Source organism: Lithobates pipiens, unplaced genomic scaffold (assembly GCF_037356315.1).
Source record: "Lithobates pipiens isolate NorthernLeopardFrog02 unplaced genomic scaffold, aLitPip1_a1.2 Scaffold_13, whole genome shotgun sequence".
Taxonomy (NCBI): Eukaryota; Metazoa; Chordata; class Amphibia; order Anura; family Ranidae; genus Lithobates; species Lithobates pipiens.
The window spans coordinates 247688039-247693740 of NW_027507718.1; positions in this window are offsets into that span (position 1 = coordinate 247688039).

The following is a 5702-nucleotide window of genomic DNA, read 5'->3' on the forward strand; positions in this document are numbered from 1 at the left end:
GTCGCCGCGGCCTCTTCTTCCGACTTCGGGGGTCTTGTCCCCCTCTTCGGTTCTTCTGCCGGGCCACCGCGCCTTCTTATAGCTCTTTTACAGGCGGTGGCCCGGTCTTCTGTCGCCGCCGCCTTCCGTTCTTCTTCTTCTTCTTCTCCTGGAGATGTTGACTCGACGTTCTCTCCGGCCGCAATGCCAGGGACGCGCTGCGCTGCGACTTATATAGGGACAAGGGGCGGTGTCACATGGGCTGATGTCACATGGGTTGGTCACATGGGTTGATGTCACATGGCGACAGTCCCAGCATCCTCTGGGACTGTGACATCGTAAGGGGGCGGGGTCACCATGTGACACCAACCCATGTGACATCAACCCATGTGACACCGCCCCTTGTCCCTATATAAGTCACAGCGCAGCGCGTCCCTGGCATTGCGGGCCGGAGAGAACGTTGAGTCAACATCTCCAGGAGAAGAAGAAGAAGAAGAAGAAGAACGGAAGGCGGCGGCGAAGGGCGGCGACAGAAGACCGGGCCACCGCCTGTAAAAGAGCTATAAGAAGGCGCGGCGGCCATGAAGAAGAACCGAAGAAGGGGACAAGACCCCCGAAGTCGGAAGAAGAGGCCGCGGTGACGAAGAAGAATGCCGGTCTCCTCCGCTAGTAAAAGAGCTACAAGAAGATAGCGGAGGAGTCCGGCGAGAAGACCCCCGAAGGCCCCCGAAGCCGGAAGACCCCCGGAGCTGTGCAATAAATTATTTTATCTTGTGTGTTGTGTTTTATTTTGTACTTTATTTTACAGGTGAATGGGTAGGGGTACATTGCACCCCAAACTGATTCACATAGGGTGGGGGGCCGGTATCCGGGGGCCCCCTTGTTAAAGGGGGCTCCCAGATTCCGATAAGCCCCCCGCCCGCAGACCCCGACAACCAACGGCCAGGGTTGTCGGGAAGAGGCCCTTGTCCTCATCAACATGGGGACAAGGTGCTTTGGGGTGGGGGGGCCGCGCGGCCCCCCCTCCCCAAGGCACCCCCCATGTTGAGGGCACGCGGCCTGGTATGGCTCAGGAGGGGGGGGGGGGCGCTCGCTCGCCTCTCCTTTCCTGGCCGGCCGGGTAGCGTGCTCGGACAAGGGTCTGTTGTGGACCTGGGGGGGACCCCCACGCCGATTTTTTTCGGCGTTGGGGTTCCCCTTTAAGTCCATACCAGGCGACCTACCTGGAAACGTGATCGAAATGAGCAGATTTTCCTCCGCGTGTGTGGGCGAGTCCGTTCATTTCAAAAGTAGGGCGGATAGTATGGCGGACTTAGTACGCCGCATTAGTCCGCTGAAAAAGTGCCGTGTGTGGGCAAGTAGCCCGTTCGGAAAGTCCGACGGACAGTCTGGCGGGAAGTCCGCCAGACTAAGTACGTCGGACAGGCGGCTACGTGTGTACGCGGCTTTAGTGTCAGTTCACACTGAGGCAGCACGACTTGCAGCGCGACTGCCTCAGGCGACCTGGACACGACCAATGCGGCGACTTGCAAAACGACTTCTCTATAGAAGTCAATGCAAGTTGCCCCCAAAGTTGTACAGGAACCTTTTTCTAAGTTGGGGCGACTTGTCAGGCGGCTAAGTCGCCTGACAAATTGTCCCAGTGTGAGCCGACCCTTAGTACACAATTTAAATACCAGAAGACTGAGAGCGATCATCACTGGGTTCCGTTAACTCTTCAGTTAAAGCGGGAGTCCACCGGGACTCCGCGTTTTTTTTTTTTTTTAAAAGCCAGCAGCTACAAATACTGCAGCTGCTGACTTTTAAAATAGTGACACTTACCTGTCCAGCGCGCCCGCGATGTCGGCACCCGAAGCCGATCGCTAGGTCGTCTGTCGGGTCCTGCCGCCGCCATCTTGGGTATGGGAATCAGGAAATGGAGCCTTTCGGCTTCATTTCCCGGTTCCCTACTGCGCATGCGCGAATTGCGCTGCGCAATAAGGACGCTCCCCGCTGCCTCTGGGAGCTGTGTGTTTCCCAGCAGGCAGCGGGGCACTTGCGGGAAGGGGCGGGCACTTGCGGAAAGGGGCGTAAGTTACGCCCCTTTCCGCAGAGAGCTGTCCCGGAAGTGGGTGCAGTTACCTGGATTATCCAGGTAACTGCACCCCCCTCCCCCCTGAAAGGTGCCAATCGTGGCGCCTGAGGGGGGGGATTCCGATGAGCGGAGGTCCATTTTAGGGTGGACCTCCGCTTTAAATCTTTATGCCCCAATTCACTGCCACCAGATAACTATCGACCTAACAACCAATCACAATAACAATTATGGTTTTTAATAAATGTCTGTAATACACACTGTCACCACAGGCAGGAATATTCCTGAGATTTTCAGTATAGTAGTGTTCTTCTACTAAAGGACAGGGATTCTTTATGTTCTAGATTAGTGCAATATTAATGATTTTAAAATATTGTTTAATGAAAAATAGGTAAAATGGGGGTGCAAACAAAATACTTACAAAAAAAATGCATTACAAAGAAAAAAAGACAATAATGTAACAGAAAATAAAGAGATTGCAGCGAAGTTCCACCCAAAAATGGAACTTCCGCTTTAAGCACTCCTCGTCCCCTTACATGCCACATTTGGCATGTCATTTTTTGGGGGGGGGAGTGTGGGCTTTGTTAGGAGGGGGACTTCCTGTTCCACTTCCTCCTTCCACCCAGGGACCGCCAAAGCGACTCCTCCTTTTCCCTTAGGCGGCCCCTCCCTCTAGGCGATCTCCTAGGACACGTGACAGGTCCCGGGAGATCGCCTGTCCACTCCGGGAGCACAGCTCGACTTGAACATGCGCTGTGAGTGCAGGGCTAGTGCACACACTAGGCGAATTAGGCAGCCGCCTAGGGCGCACTGCCACCTAGGGACGCAGCTGACCCTTGCCTCCCCCATTCTTCCTTCTTCTCCCACCCCCAAGCTCCCGGCAGAGCCGCTGATAGGGGACCCGGAGAGCAAGGAGTTCAGTGTGGCGGGTGGGTGGTAGCCTTGCTGTGTGGCGTGCAGCTTCTCTCCCTCCCAGGTTTTCACAATGATGGAGGGAGAGGGACGTCTGTGTAACAAGGGAGGCAGCCAATAGTGCTGCTCTTCTGAGTGGGAGGGCATGACTGCTAAGTTGCTATGCCTCCCACTAACTCCTTAGCCAGTCATATTGTCCAGCCCGCCACATTTGACCAGAAGATGTTGGCCAGAGCAGGGCGGGATGGAGAGGACCCGACATACCTGAGCATGGTGAAGGTATGAAATAAAACCTGTCACAATGCTGGCTGCAGAAACATATCAGTGTTCTCCTCTGGTGCTGTGTGTAGAGTATGCAGTGATCACACTGATTGGGATGACTTCCCCTCCTCTTCTCACACTGCTTCTTATCTGTGTTTTTATTTACACTGAACACAGGACAGGAGAATGCTGATTAGACTTCTGCAAGACCTGCAACTACTGCTGTTTCTATAGCTATATGTGCCTGAGTCCATCCATGATTTGTTTGACCTTTTATTTATCTTTGAAGGAATTAGGTTGGTCAGGTTGGGAGCGTCTCAGACCTGTTAACCATTTACTGTTCTCCTTTGCTTGAGACATGACCGTTAGTAAAGTTTTTTTGGCACATTGTTATATCTTGTAAACTCCTGTTTACACATAGTGCAGTGATCAATGTTTTTCCACACTGGTCACTTCTAGCTTAGGAAACACTTGTACCATGTCTGCAGTCTCTGACCATCTCCTGTACTATGTCTGCAGTCTCTGACCATCTCCTGTACTGTGTCTGCAGTCTCTGACCCTCTCCTGTACTATGTCTGCAGTCCCTGACCATCTCCTGTACTATGTCTGCAGTCTCTGACCATCTCCTGTACTATGTCTGCAGTCTCTGATCTTCTCCTGTACTATGTCTGCAGGCTCTATCCTTCTCCTGTACTATGTCTACAGTCTTTGACCATCTCCTGTACTATGTCTGCAGGCTCTATCCTTCTCCTGTACTATGTCTACAGTCTCTGACCATCTCCTGTACTATGTCTGCAGTCTCTGACCTTCTCCTGTACTATGTCTGCAGTCTCTGACCATCTCCTGTACTATGTCTGCAGTCTCTGACCATCTCCTGTACTATGTCTGCAGTCTCTGACCTTCTCCTGTACTATGTCTGCAATCTCTGACCATCTCCTGTACTATGTCTGCAGTCTCTGACCATCTCCCGTACTATGTCTGCAGTCTCTGACCCTCTCCTGTACTATGTCTGCAGTCTCTAAACCATCTCCTGTACTATGCCTGCAGTCTCTGACCCTCTCCTGTACCCTGTCTGCAGTCTCTGACCATCTCCTGTACTATGTCTGCAGTCTCTGACCATCTCCTGTACCATGACTGCAGTCTCTGACCATCTCCTGTACTATGTCTGCAGTCTCTGACCATCTCCTGTACTATGACTGCAGTCTCTGACCATCTCCTGTACTATGTCTGCAGTCTCTGACCCTCTCCTGTACTATGTCTGCAGTCTCTGACCCTCTCCTGTACTATGTCTGCAGTCTCTGACCCTCTCCTCTGCTATGTCTGCAGTCTCTGACCATCTCCTGTACTATGTCTCCAGTCTCTGACCCTCTCCTGTACCCTGTCTGCAGTCTCTGACCATCTCCTGTACTATGTCTGCAGTCTCTGACCATCTCCTGTACTATGTCTGCAGTCTCTGACCCTCTCCTGTACTATGTTTGCAGTCTCTGACCCTCTCCTGTACCCTGTCTGCAGTCTCTGACCGTCTCCTGTACCCTGTCTGCAGTCTCTGACCCTCTCCTGTACCTTGTCTGCAGTCTCTGACCCTCTCCTGTACCCTGTCTGCAGTCTCTGACCCTCTCCTGTACCCTGTCTGCAGTCTCTTACCCTCTCCTGTACCCTGTCTGCAGTCTCTGACCCTCTCCTGTACCCTGTCTGCAGTCTCTGACCCTCTCCTGTACCCTGTCTGCAGTCTCTGACCCTCTCTTGTACCCTGTCTGCAATCTCTTACCCTCTCCTGTACCCTGTCTGCAGTCTCTGACCCTCTTCTGTACCCTGTCTGCAGTCTCTGACCCTCTCCTGTACCCTGTCTGCAGTCTCTGACCCTCTCCTGTACCCTGTCGGCAGTCTCTGACCCTCTCCTGTACCCTGTTGGCAGTCTGTGACCCTCTCCTGTACCCTGTCTGCAGTCTCTGACCCTCCCCTGTACCCTGCCGGCAGTTTCTGACCCTCTCCTGTACCCTGTCGGCAGTCTGTAGTACGTTTTGCAGTTTGTGACCCTCTCCTGTAGGGGGGCTACAGGTATGTTTGGTGGTGAGGGAAGAGGGCTGTGGGTGCAGTGGGTGGTAAAGCAAGGGAGGCTGCAGGCACAGTAGATGATGAGGAAAGGGGTCCCGGATGCAGTGGGTGGCTAGGCACAATTGATGGTTAAGGCGGGCCTGTAAAGAAAATTTTAATGTATCATACAGGGCAAGGGGCTTCATAATCCAGAGCCCACCAAAATCTTCAGCACCAGGCCCATGATGCTCGTAATCCAGGCTGAACGGTCGCAAAGATCGCACTTGCAATTGGTCCTGGTGTTCACAGTGAAATAATTAAAAAGTGCACTGAAAGATTGTCACACAATACACACTGGGATCTGTGATCAAAGAGTGTGTTGTGCTATTATTTAACCACTTGCCGACCGCCGCACGACGATATACATCGACAGAATGGCACGGGC